The sequence below is a fragment of the Hibiscus syriacus genome, unplaced genomic scaffold (assembly GCF_006381635.1).
Source record: "Hibiscus syriacus cultivar Baekdansim isolate YM2019G1 unplaced genomic scaffold, ASM638163v2 tig00111941_pilon, whole genome shotgun sequence".
Classification (NCBI taxonomy): Eukaryota; Viridiplantae; Streptophyta; class Magnoliopsida; order Malvales; family Malvaceae; genus Hibiscus; species Hibiscus syriacus.
In genome coordinates this window covers 31,719-45,926 of record NW_024063217.1, presented here as the reverse complement: position 1 = coordinate 45,926, position 14,208 = coordinate 31,719, and the positions used below count along the sequence as shown (strand labels likewise).

The 14,208-nt window shown below is 35.4% G+C and overlaps 1 long non-coding RNA gene and 1 pseudogene across 1 annotated transcript; one reads left to right on the top strand and one right to left on the bottom strand.

Annotated features, from left to right (window-relative positions):
* Positions 1–110: 110 nt before the first annotated feature.
* LOC120173100 lies at positions 111–1,230 on the bottom strand. The gene is made up of 4 exons (XR_005521022.1): positions 1,147–1,230; positions 947–1,022; positions 681–873; positions 111–339 (listed from the first exon to the last, which is right to left on the bottom strand). It is a non-coding gene; the product is annotated as an uncharacterized LOC120173100 (long non-coding RNA).
* Positions 1,231–3,075: 1,845 nt separating this feature from the next.
* On the top strand, positions 3,076–14,083 carry LOC120173031 (annotated as a pseudogene).
* Positions 14,084–14,208: the final 125 nt, after the last annotated feature.

Sequence of the window (14,208 nt, the reverse complement as noted above, 5' to 3'; positions counted from 1 at the left end):
ATACTTATTATTTACAATGACTATCAGTTGCTTAGAACTTAGAAGATAGCATTGGAACTAAGGGGGAAGGGAAAAAGAAGTACACTTGCAACTTAAATATGTTCCTACGTTTCTAATGCTTCAACAGTTATCTCAAAGAGAATAGATGATCATATCTGACCACTCTCATTGTTGGCAAATGTTCGTTTCCATGCAGTGATGCATAATTCACCTTCAACCCCCTGTGATAAAGGATCTCGGCGACGTCAAATTGTCTTCTGAATTCGACTTCAATATGTTTATTCTGACCCCATTTTCGTTTACGGTGTTGAAATACGTCCGACTTGCGGGTGGTATGTTCTAAAAGGGAAACAACAGTGGAGAAGGAAAAAAAATCATGAATCACATAAAGACTAGATATGATAGAATGATTTGCAACTATGCAGATGTTATAGAATAACATTCAGAAAATATCATGCTTAAAAATTCAGTCCCCTTGAGCTAGCGAAAAACAATATTAACAAGCATGAAGAAGATAACAAACATTGGAATAACATCATGTAACAGTAATTATAATGGCATCTTAGCAACAACACGAACACAATAAAACATAAGCTATGAACAATATGTAAACCATGTCATATACTTCGCAAAACCGCTCTCATTAGCCATGAAGACTTAAACATTGGAAGCATCCCAACCTGTAAGAGCATTGATGCCCTTTGCACATAGGACCATATTGCTGACAGAAGAAAACCCTTTGCAAAGGGAAGGTTGAGGCTCATCAGCTTGTCAGGAGACGAATTTACGAGGATAGTAATGTCATCGATGCCATCATTTTCCATCATTGAGCACCCCTCATCAGTGAAACCGTTGACAGCCTCATTAAAACTCCTGTAAGGAACCATCCACCAAATTATAAATAGCATATGATATGTATACTTATTTTGTAGTGTTTATTGCCAACCAGCCATGAAGTGTGCCAGAAGTGTTGCGCCCGCTTTATGAATCATCAACAATTCTCGCTCAAAAGACAACAATGGCTGTAAGATTGTTTGTTCTGTTAGAATATTAAATGTTGTTGGCTTTCACTGACAAATTTAGAAGGAGAAACGAATTGTGTATCCGTAAAAAACTGAAATAAAATTCAAAGGAAAATGGATTTACTTTTCAATGTATAGGACTGAAACTTCTCTTAAGCAAATACAGAACAGTTAACTCTGCAAACCATGAATGCTCCGTAGAATATTTCCTTCAACTCAAAAAAATTATGTCCATCAAATAATGTAACAAGAAATCACTTGGGCTACTGCTTTTTTGCATTACAATTGTAATTTATTTCAAGATGAATGATGAATCCAATTCTCATGAAATGCCAATGACATCAACAAAATAGTTTTCTTACCCATCAATTAGATCTTTTGCTTCCAGGCTTATTTCTTCTGGTGCCCGTGGCCAAGGTATTTTACGGTTGAGAATATTATCAAATATTATCTAGAACCAAAATATGAAAGAGAATGAATGTAAGAATGAGAACTAATTTAAAATGAAACATATTAACAGAACCAGGTAAATAATTTTCATTCACGTAAACATTTCTGGTTTCTGAGTTGTGCTTTTCCATATGCCGCAACAAAGTATAGCAAATAAATAAATAAGTAGAGAAGAATTTTACAATGCCAAAGATTACAGACGACTGCAATTTCTCAGTGACAAAAGACAAGTTTTTTACAGTCTTCTACCAAAACAAAAGCTCACCAGAATCAATGCACTGATTTTCCCTAAACACTATATATTCGTTATTATTAATATATGTGTCCAACTTAAAAAATAATTATGGATACGTCACTGTCGGTAAACTGGTCGAAGATGTTTGGAAGGTCGGGTTTAGAGTTAAGGTCGAGGAGGATGGAATTGTGAGTCGAGATGAGATAGAGGGATGTCAAACCAGAACCACAAAGGCAGTGCAATGAAATGGACCGATTATAAAAATGTCAACAACATTTAGAAATTTATAAAAATAAAAAAATATTTTTTCCAAATTATATAATTTAGAAAATCTAAAAATTTGATAGACTTATAAAAAGAACTCCTTAATAATCTTAAAATATTTTGAAAACTCCGGTATTATAATTTTTAAAAATGTATATAACTTTTAAAATATTAAAGGTTGAGTTCAGTAGCGGAACTAGGAATTATTATAGCGGAGTTAAAATATTTTTATTTTTTATAAATATAATTTTTTTAATTGAGGGGACCATGTAAATTTTTCTTTATTTATTTTTTAATATATATATATAATATTAATTAATATTTGAAAAAATAATTGAGAGAGGCCCATAATGTTCTTCCACTACGTTTAATATCAAATAATTGAAAGTATTTTGAATATATGTTATCTCATACTTACCCTACATTAATTTAAAAAAATAAATTTTAAATTTTTAAAATTTAATAAATCAAACTAGTCGGATAATAAATCAAATTAGTCGGATAATAAATCAAATGCCAAAATGATATTTGTATTTAACTTCAAATATGGACAAATTCATGTATACCTGCATATTAAATTGTTTGAATGCATGGCCAGAATAAGATCAAACAAATATCATATAAATAGACCAAACGATATAATGCATTGTTGTTTTGTGTACAAGGTTGACGTATGGTATTTTTATCCGATTCCAATTTCGTCATTGGGAATTATCTAAAAGTATGGTACAGATAATACCTATACATCGTTTTTAATAAACGTAAAATATTTTTTTAAAAAATAAGATTAATATCATAATACGAGAGTTAACGATAGAATTTAAATATACGAATCAATTTACTTTAGTTATTAAAAAATTCGTTGTTATTTTTAAGGATCACGAGTATGAGCATAGGTGACTACAACAAAGTGATTGAGTATTTATTATCAAATGGTTGAAAGAATTTAGACCGTATGTTATTTTATAATCACCTTAGAAGAAGAGATTTATAAAAATATTGAACAGACTAAATGAATTTTTAAGATTATATTTATATTATTCATTCTTTCCTTTATAAATATCTGACTCCAATATCGTTGAATATCTTAAGAGGGGAGGGGGGATGGAGAAAAAAGATACAAACAGAGTCCATGTATTGGCCATTCCTTACCCAAGCCAAGGCCACATTAACCCAATGCTCCAATTCTCCAAACGCTTATCCTTCAAAGGACTCAAAGCAACCTTTGTCACCATCATCTTCATCTCCCAAACCATGAAACCTGAGTTAACCGGCTCCGACACAATACCAGACGGCTATGACGAATACGGATTCTCAGGATCCTCATCCTATCGATTGCATAATCTACGACGCTTTCCTTCCGTGGGCTCTTGATTTTGCCAAGCAGTTTAGCATCGTCGGGGCTGCTTTTTTCACGCATGCATGTGGCGTGGATTACATATATTACTATGCTCACCGTGGGCTTTTGAGTCTTCCGGTTCCGTCATCTGCAGTGCCGATTACCATCCCTAGTTTGTCGTTGCTTGAGCTTCGAGACATGCCATCGTTCACCTATGTCGCTGGCTCGTATTCATCTTATTTTGAGATGGTGTTAATTCAATTCTCAAATGCAGTCCAAGCTGACTTCATTCTAGTTAACACCTTTTACAAGTTGGAACAAGAGGTTAGTTTAATCGCATTAACTATATGGTATGAAGGTTTAATCAAACCGAGCCGAGTTCACTTTATCAAAAAAAGTTGAGCTCAAATGAAAATTCGGGGCGTAAAGCTCTGCTCAAACTCAAGTACTAAATTGAGTTTCAGTTTTAATGTTCGAGTTCACTCAAGGCCAAACCGATGATGACGTTTTATTTTCTATGAACTGGCATTGTACTTCTCAGGCTTGTTGTAAGCAAATATGTCAGCAATATTAATAGTTGCAAAGTCTGGCTGATTTACGTTGATCCATCTGGTTGAACAAGTTGTTGACTCGATGTCGAAAGTGATGACTCCACCATTGTTAACGATCGGACCGATAATCCCCTCCATATATTTAGATCAAAGACTCGGAAAGGACAAAGATTATGACCTTAATCTCTTCAAACTAGACTCCACTAGTACTCATTGGCTGACCTCCAAGGCACCGAGATCAGTTGTTTACGTCTCGTTTGGCAGCATGACCAACCTATCCATTGACCAAATGGAAGAACTGGCAAGGGGTTTAAAGTAAACGGGGTTTGATTTCTTGTGGGTTATTCGATCATCGGAGATGGCCAAAGTCCCAGACTAGTTTGCCGAAGAAATGGGTGATAAAGCCTTGATAGCTAACTGGATTCCCTAAACCAAAGTGCTGGCACATGAGGCCGTTGGGTGCTTTTTCACGCATTGTGGGTGGAACTCGACGATCGAAGCTTTGTGTTTGGGTGTGCTGATGGTGGCAATGCCACAATAGACCGACCAAACCACTGATGCTAAGTCGGTTGAGGACGTATGGAACGCTGGGGTTTGAGTTGCGGTCGGAGATGATGGCATTGTGTTACGGAAGACGGCTATCCGATAGTCGTCTTTCGTAAAAATTGGTATCAGAGCCATATTAGAGTGTAAAATATCTATTTATTGTCTTTGTGGTTGCCACCAAAAGGTGGATCCTTCAACATAAGAAAGTAAGAAGATATTACTCATTCTTTGAAGGTTCCAGAGAACTATTCACGATAGTGAAATAGTGAGAGCTATCCGTAATAGAAGCTTTGACGACAAAATTTGATATTGAAAAATTCAATGGGAGAAATTTCTCATTGTGGAAATTGAAGATGAAGGTCATCCTGAGGAAAGACGATTGTCTAGCAGTTATCCGTGAAATGCCAGTAGATTTCACAGATAACAACAAATGGATCGAGATGGACGGGAATGTTATGGCAAACTTTCATCTAGCATTAGCAGATGAAGTATTGTCAAGCATCGAGGAGAAAAAGACAGCTAAGGAGATATGGGATCATCTCACCAAATTGTACGAGGCCACATCGTTGCACAATAAAATTTTCCTTAAGAGGAAATTGTACAATCTCCGGATGCCAGAATCTTCTTCAGTGACGGAGCACTTAAACACACTGAACACTTTATTTTCTCAGCTTACATCCCTAAGATGTACAATAGGAGAACAAGAACATATTGAACTTCTACTTCAAAGTCTACCTGATTCGTATGATCAACTCATCATCAACTTGACAAACAGTAATGTCACCAGTCTAGTCTTCGATGATGTTGCAGCTGCTGTTCTACAAGAAGAAAATCGACGCAAGAACAAGGAAGACAGACAAGTAAATCTGCAACAAGCAGAAGCGTTGACAACGATGAGAGAGAGATCAACGGAACGTAGCCAAAGCAGCATTTACAAACATGGTAGATCAAAGTCGAGAAGCAAGAAGAATTTAAATTGCTATAATTGTGGAAAGAATTGTCACTTGAAGAATGATTGTTGAAGTCAAAATAAAAACTCCAATCCACAAGGCAATACAACAAACACTTCAGATGATGGAGATGCTCTATGCTGTGAAGCGTCAACCACCGTGGAAGGTAGAAAGAGATATGCAGATATATGGCTCATTGATTCGGGAGCAACATATCACATGGCCTCAAGAAGAGAATGGTTCCATCATTATGAACCAATATCAGGAGGATCTGTGTATAGTTGCAATGATCATGCTTTAGAGATCGTTGGCGTGAGAACCATTAAATTGAAGATGTATGATGGAACAATTAAAGTTGTTCGAGATGTGCGACACGTGAAAAGCTTGAAGAAAAATTTATTATCCTACGGATTGTTGGATAATAATGCAAGCAAGATTGAAACACAGAGAGGAATCATGAAGGTGTTTCGTGGAGTGCTTGTGGTTCTAAAAGGCGAAAAGATAGCAGCAAACTTGTACATGCTGAAGGGAGAGACTTTGCTAGAAGCAGAAGCCTCTATTGCCTCTTGTAGTTCAGATTCTGTAATGCTATGGCATGAGAAACTTTGACACATGTCAGAACAAGGAATGAAAGTCCTTGCGGAGCAAAAGCTATTTCCTGGCTTAACAAAGGTATCACTTACTTTGTGTGAGCATTGCATAATAAGTAAGCAGCACCGGTTGAAATTTAACACGTCAAATTTTAGAGGCAAAAGTGTTCTAGAATTGGTTCATTCTGATGTATGGCAAGCACTAGTTACATCCCTAGGCGGAGTAAAATATTTTGTCTCATTTATTGATGACTACTCCATGAGATGTTGGGTGTACCCTATTAAAAAAAAGTCGAACGTGTTTTCAACTTTCAAAAACTTCAAAGCGCGGGTGGAACTTGATTATGGAAATAAGATCAAGTGTTTCAGAACAGATAATGGAGGAGAATACACAAGTGAAGAATTTGATGACTTTTGCAGGAATGAAGGCATCAAAAGACAGTTCACAGTGGCGAACACTCCTCAACAAAATGGAGTGGTAGAGTGGATGAACAGAACCTTGTTAGAAAGAACAAGAGAAATGTTGAGGGATACAGGCCTAGAAAACTCATTATGGGCAGAAGCAGTCAATACCGCCTGTTATTTGGTGAATTGAGCTCCATCAACTGCAATAGAGCTAAAGACACCAATGGAGATGTGGATTGGTAAACCAGCTGATTATTCAAACCTCCATGTATTTGGAAGTATTGTGTACGTGATGTACAACTCCCAAGAAATTTCAAAGCTGAATCCAAAATCTAGGAAATGCAAATTCTTGGGGTATGCTGATGGTGTAAAGGGGTATCGCTTGTGAGATCCCACTGCCCGCAAAGTGATCATCAGCAGGGATGTTATCTTTGTAGAAGATAAGCTACAAAGAAAATAAGATGACGATAGCACTGAAAAGTCAGATACTACACAGATACATGTGGAATAGGAGGTTGAACAAGGAGATTTTTCTAAAGCAGAACCAGCACATGATGAATAAGAACCAGAGAGTTCTGAAGCTCCAACAACTCGTCAATCAGATCGTGTGAAAAGATGTCATAATTGATACTCAAATTATGTTATAGAAGGTAATATTGCATACTGTATTTTAACAGAGGATGGTGAGCCATCAACATACCATGAGGCAATAAACAGCTCAAATGCTTCACTGTGGATGATGGCGATGCAAGAAGAAATCGAAGCCCTTCATAAAAATAATACATGGGACCTTGTGCCACTACCACAAGGAAGGAAGTCAATTGGTAACAAATGGGTCTTCAAAATCAAGTGAAATGGTGACGATCAAGTGGAGAGGTATCGTGCAAGACTGGTGGTCAAATGATATGCTAAAAAAGAATGTATTGATTTCAATGAAATCTTTTCTCATGTGGTTCGACTAACAACAGTTCAAGTAGTCTTGGCAATTTGTGCTACATTGAACTTACATCTAGAGCAGCTAGATGTTAAAACAACTTTTCTTCATGGAAATCTTGAAGGAGAGATTTACATACTCCAGCCTAAAGGTTTTGAAGAAGACGAAAAGAAGAACTTGGTTTGCAGGTTGAACAAATCTCTGTACGGTCTAAAGCAGGCGACGAGGTGTTGGTATAAGAGAGTTGATTCCTTCATTATGTGCCTTGGATACAACAAACTTAATGCAGACCCTTGTGCTTATTTCAAGAGGTCTGATGATAACAATTTTGTTATATTGTTGTTTTATGTGGATGACATGTTGGTTGCAGGACCCAACAGAGATCATATTGAGGAATTGAAGGCACAACTAGCTAGGGAATTTGAAATGAAGGACTTGGAATCAAAAAACAAGATTCTAGGGATGCAAATTCACCGAGACAGAAGTAATAGAAAGATTTGGCTTTCACAAAAGAATTACTTGAAGAAGATCTTGTCAAGATTCAACATGCAAGATTGTAAGCCAATTTCTACCCCCTCTTCCTATTAACTTCAAATTATCTTTCAGTATGAGTTCTAGCAGTGAAGAAGAGAGGATGGAGATGTCTCGAGTACCGCATGCATCAGCAGTGGGAAGTTTAATGTTCGCTATGATATGCACAAGACCAGACATTGCACAAGCAGTGGGAGTGGTTAGTCGGTACATGGCGAATCCAGGCAAAGAGTATTGGAATACAGTAAAGAGGATTTTGAGATACATCAAAGGGACCTCAAATATTGCATTATATTACGGAGGATCAAATTTACTTATCAATGGGTATTTTGATTCTGACTATGCAAGGGATTTGGATAAAAGCAAATCTATTACAGGATATGTGTTCAAAATTGCTGGTGGAGCTGTAAGTTGGGTTTCAAAATTGCAGTCAGTTGTGGCTACATCAACAACAGAAGCAGAATATATAGCAGCTACATAAGCAGTAAAGAAGCAATTTGGTTAAATATGCTATTGGAGGAGCTTGGGCACAATCAAGAGTACATCTCTCTATTTTGTGACAGTTAAAGCGCCTTGCATCTAGCAAGGAATCCAACATTTCATTCAAGGACAAAGCACATACGAGTTCAGTATCATTTCATTCGTGAAAAGGTGAAAGAAGGAACGGTAGATATGCAGAAAATTCATACCAAAGATAACATAGTAGATTTCATGACAAAGGCAATCAACGTTGATAAATTTACTTGGTGTCGATCCTCTTGTGGCCTGTCAAAAACGTAAGAAACATGAAGGTAAAAGGTAGAATAATTAGGGGTGTATTCGGTTCGGTTCGGTTCGGTTTTTTACCAAAAATTGAACCGAACCGAAATAAACGGTTTTTCAAAATTTAAACCGAAACCGAATGGTTAAAAAACCGAAAAAACCGAAACCGATTTTTTCGGTTCGGTTCTGTAATTCGGGTTTTCATAAATCGAAAACAGTATTCGACATAATTGGAAAAAATCATTGCTTGCTTTGATTTTCAATGAAAAAAACTATAAATTCAAAAAAAAATTACCTTACAGATGTTGAAAACACATATAATCCACATATATAATCCTAGTAAACACATATATAATCCATACAAAAATTGCTATGGATGATCCACATTCCACATATATAATCCATACAAAAACTATAATCCACATATTGTTCGCAGTTCGGTTCACACTACAAATTAAACAACCAAATCAAAGTGTAATTCAACTATCAAAGTTAAATAAAAAGTTACTTGAAACTATAATCATCCATGCATGAGAGAACAACCAACAGCCTCAAGCTTTTCATTTGCAGATGCTGAAAACTTTTCAGCCTTCAAGTTTAACTTTACAGTAAGCTCTCCATCACCCAGACCAGAATCTAAACCAACACATTAACGAATCAATAACAGTCCATATAAGTAATTAGGTAAAACATAAATAGCATTATAATAACAATCAGTATCTCTATATTATACGGATAAGATTATCATACAAAATTTAAATCAGAATTACATTTGAATTGAAATATATTTAAATTTAAAACTAATGTTTAATATATTATCAAAACAATATTTCAATATCACAAACAGAAACAGTATTTAAATATCATCATGTCATAAGCTGCAGTAACATTAAATCATAGAAATTTCAATCGGTTTGGTTTCAAATATTATCATGTCATAAGCTTTATAACATTAAATCATAGAAATTACCTTTATAAGTGTTCATCTTCGATCAATCATCAATGGTCATCATTGTTTCATTTAGCCTTAAATCTTCGAAACCTATTAAAAGTCAAAAAATATTTAGAAGTAAGAATATTTATAGAAATGAGTTAGAAAATATATTTACGAGTGTTTACATAATTATTACTTACCACACTTAATGTTCTCCATTTCTTCAATTTGTTCCTCTTTTTGGATTGCTACAAGTGATGCTCTCAACCAATTTTGAGCACAAATGAGACACTCAACAATTTTTGGAGTTAAAGAACTCCGAAATGAGTCAAGAACACGACCTCCAATGCTGAAAGCAGATTCTGAAGCCACTGTAGTTACAGGAATTGCCAAAATATCTCGAGCCATTACAGAAATTATGGGATAGGTCTGACTTTTGTTCTTCCACCAATCAAGCAAATCAAATTTCTTAACATCAAGTTCTACTTTGTCCTCCAAATACTTTTCAAGTTCAGATTTTCCTTCACTAAACATACTTTCAGCCCTCTTCCTTTTGTACTTGGTCTTGGAATAAGCAAACAAATCAAGCAGCTCATCATTTTCAACCCTAGAGACATTAGATTGAGAAGCAACACTTGATCCCTCTTGGGATTTACCACTTAACAAACTATAATGATCAAACAACTCACTTAAAGTTTGTTTTACAATTTCACTCAACTGTTCAGCTTTCTCAGTATCGTAAACTTCATCAATCACAAAGATTACATAATCCATCTTATGTCTAGGATCTAAAATCATAGAAATGAATAAGAGTGGATTAAGATTTTTCACATTCCCCCAATACTTGTGATATTTTTCCCTCATATTTGAAGCCATAAGTTTTATGCTTGAGTTTGGATCGTTTATCTTATCATTAATTCTCATTCCAATGCCAAACACAACATGAACATAATAATTACTAGTAACATATGAAGAACCGGACAGCTTCAATGTAGCATCATAAAAAGCTCTTAAAAATGGCAATAAAGCACGAGCATGCTCCCAATCTAAGTCAGTAGGTAGACCCTTCATTTTTGAACTTGAAAGCTCATCTCTATACTTAAAATCCTGTTCTCCCAACCTGTCAAAGGCTGTTTCGAATTTCACAGCAGCATCTAGCATTAAAAATGTCGAATTCCATCTAGTTTCAACATCCAAGCAAACTAAACCCTTGCTCTCAATTTTTTCTTGCTCAACACACAACTTAAACCTTTGCATCCTAGCTGGTGATGACCTAACATATCTAACAGCCGAACGAATTCTAAAAATCGAGTCATCCAAATCTTTCAAACCTTCTCTGACAATTAGATTTAATATGTGTGCACATCACCTCATGTGAATGTAATCACTCCCTAAAATGCTATGTTTCCAATTGTTTAGCCTTTTTTTTATATACTTGATCGCAACATCATTGGAGCTAGCATTATCTACTGTGATTATGAGCACCTTATCTATTCCCCACTCAAGCAAGTGTTTTTCAATGCATTTCCCTATCACATCACCCGAATGACTTGGAATGGGTGTAAAGTTTAAGATTTGTTTATGTAATTTCCATTCATCATCAACAAAATGAACAGTGAGACACAAGTAACTAAGGTTTTGCCTAGAAGTCCATATGTCAGTAGTGAGAGAAACCCTTTGATTGAAACTCTTAAAATACTTAAAAAGTTTATCTTTTTCTTCCAAGTAAATTTCCATGCAATCCTTTGTTATAGTGAACCTAGACGGAACTTGGAATCTAGGCTGCATCATATTACAAAAATCTCGAAATCCCTCATGCTCAACAACTCTAAAAGGCAATTCATCCATGATAATCATCCTAGCACAATATTTTCTACATTGTGTTTGGTCAAATTTCCAAATAACTGAACCCGAACTTTGCTGCCCAACCTCCTCTGATTTAAAACACAAATTCTGTTGTTTTTCATCTACCTTGTTAAATGGGTACTTAGGACAACGTTTCATATGATTATGCATGACACTAGTTCCACTTTTAGTTGGACATTTAAGGGGTTTTCCATAATAATTACAGCTACATTGTGGAATATCTCCAACTACACAAGGTAATTTTGTAAAATGTTCCCAAACTATAGAACTTGTGGTACCTAACCTGCCTCCTGTTCTCTTTAAAGGCTGCTAAAGATTCGATGGGATGCTTGAAGAAGCTGCAGCTGATTGATCAGTTTTGACAACATCATTTGAATTATTTGGAGTATCACGAGGAGTTTCAGCATCAGCGCGAAACATAGGAGTAGCACTAGATAATGAAGATTTCATTTTCTGAAGGAAAAAAACATTTTACAATGACAAGAAAAGATTGAAGAAAGTGAAAGTTGAAGCAAAAAGAGGAAGTTGAATCAAAACGTGAATTATGTTCATCGCACAAAAATCATCATCATGCTAAACTCAATCAAAGCAACACAAACCATTAACCTCACTACATATTAAGCATGAAGAAGCATAACTCGAATAACTCAACCTAGTACGTCATGGAGATGTCTCCATCCACATTCAAGTGATTGATATAATAATATTATAATTCCCAGAAACAAAGAAATAGAAAGAGATATAATATAATCCATTGGAAAGAAAGGAAGTTGGTTTGTAAGAAGAAGAAAAGACAAGACACATCTGAAAAACAGAAACAACAGTGGTGAAGTCTCCTGCTTGTCTTTCCTGTTTTTATTTGTTCGTAAACATCTCTAATAGGCATATGTTGGTTTTCCATCTATTTTGCTTCTTTTTTTTCAATGTTTTTTCCTTACAAATCAGATAGAAATCAATCATCAAGCTTTAAATATGTATAAAGTTCAAAACTTTGAAATAGAACCCTAATTATGAGCTGATTACAAAGTTAAAAAGAATTAACATACATGATTTATAATAATTTAAGGGAAAAATAAAGATCTAAACGAAGCTTTGAATGAGATAAATTAAAGAAAGGAAGAAAAGAACTGATTCGTGAAATTCAAAGCTAATATGCAACAAATCTCCGAATTTCTTCAATTTAGAAGAAACTTGAAAAAAAGGTTTAATTTACGAAAGCAACCACTCTTTGACTCAACCTAGTCCTAGTCCTATCTATAAATCACCTGAGAACAACCCACTATACCATCCAGGCATCCACTATCAAAACAGGATCAACAGAACACAGACCCACATGTAAATAATATATTTCATGAAACAAAATAGCAATCATCAATGAAACATTGAAACCCACAAAAAACCCCTAAATTCACACCCCAAAATTAACATACCAAAATATTTTTAATATTATTTACCTTACGAAATCAAGTTCAAGATGCTAAGACGAAAGGAAAGAGATGAAGCTCCTCGAATCGTTGCAGTTGAAGACTTGAAGCTCTGTCGAATCCTTGCAGAAATGAAAATGGTGAATACTGGAGAATGGAGAGTGGAGAGTTCAGTCAAGAACGGCTGGGTAAGGGGAGTCAAGAACGGCTGGGTAAGGGCTGGAGAGTCGAGAAAAAGAACATATTGTTATTTAGATTTAGGGTTTTCTTTAATTGGGCTTACTGCTTATGGGTAAGGGTAACCGGGTAAGTGGGTACTGGGTAACCGGACTAATTTGTTTATTCGGGTTAATATGGAACAAATGGGTTCCATATGGAAAACCCGAACCGAACCGAATTCTATGATTTTGATATTTAAACCCAACCGAAAACCGAACCGTATAACGTTAAATCGAACCGAACCGAACCGTTTTACTCGGTTAGTGTCGGTTTTTCGGTTTTCTCGGTTTCGTTGCTCAGCCCTAAGAATAATGTTATGAAGATACGATTGTTCCAATCAAATCTTCAAGTGGGAGATTATTGAAAAGTTGGCCAACAAGTGGCCAAGTTGGCCACATTATTTTCGGTAGAATCGGTGGAATTAATGCACCGAAAAGTGCATGGCAATTTTTTATTAAATGGTAGAATTCAATTTAGTCCCTGTACTTTAGGGTATTTACAAATTAGTCCTTAAGCTTCAACTATAAATACCCTAGCTCATTTAACTTCAAAATCATCTCAAAGCATTCTATCTTTCTTCTAATACTAGAGAATTTAGAGAGTTTCTTGAGAGTTGTTTTCTCTTTTTGTCAAGAGAGAATTATCATTGTTTTCTCCTTGGTAGATCGAGAGAAGTTGTAATTCATATTTTCTTATAGTGAAATTATTCTACCGTTGTCTATGGTTTTTACCCTATATTATTTAGGGGTTTTTCACGTAAATTTTGTGTCTCTTTTATCCTCATTTTTATTTCACAAATTATCAGTTACGATTTTGCTCTATCCGATAACCGTCTTCCGCATCATATTGTGAGTCGAGATGAAATTTAGGGTTGCCTTATATAGGTTATGGAAGGGGAGAAAGGGAAAGCAATGAAAGAAAATGCTCTGAAATTGAAGGAATTGGCAGTTGAAGCAACATGTGAAGGTGAAACTTCAGACAAGAACACTGATGTATTTGTTTCTACAATACTGGCACAATCTAAATAGGGTTAGTACTCTTAAAATGGTAGATCCGAAACTCAGTTCATTTGATTTTGAAATCACCGTTTCCGAGACATAGTTTTTCGAACAGAGATGAGGGTTGCCCTGTCTACAACAATAAAAATCATAAAGCCTTTGGTGTTCATTCTAAAATTGCATTTCCA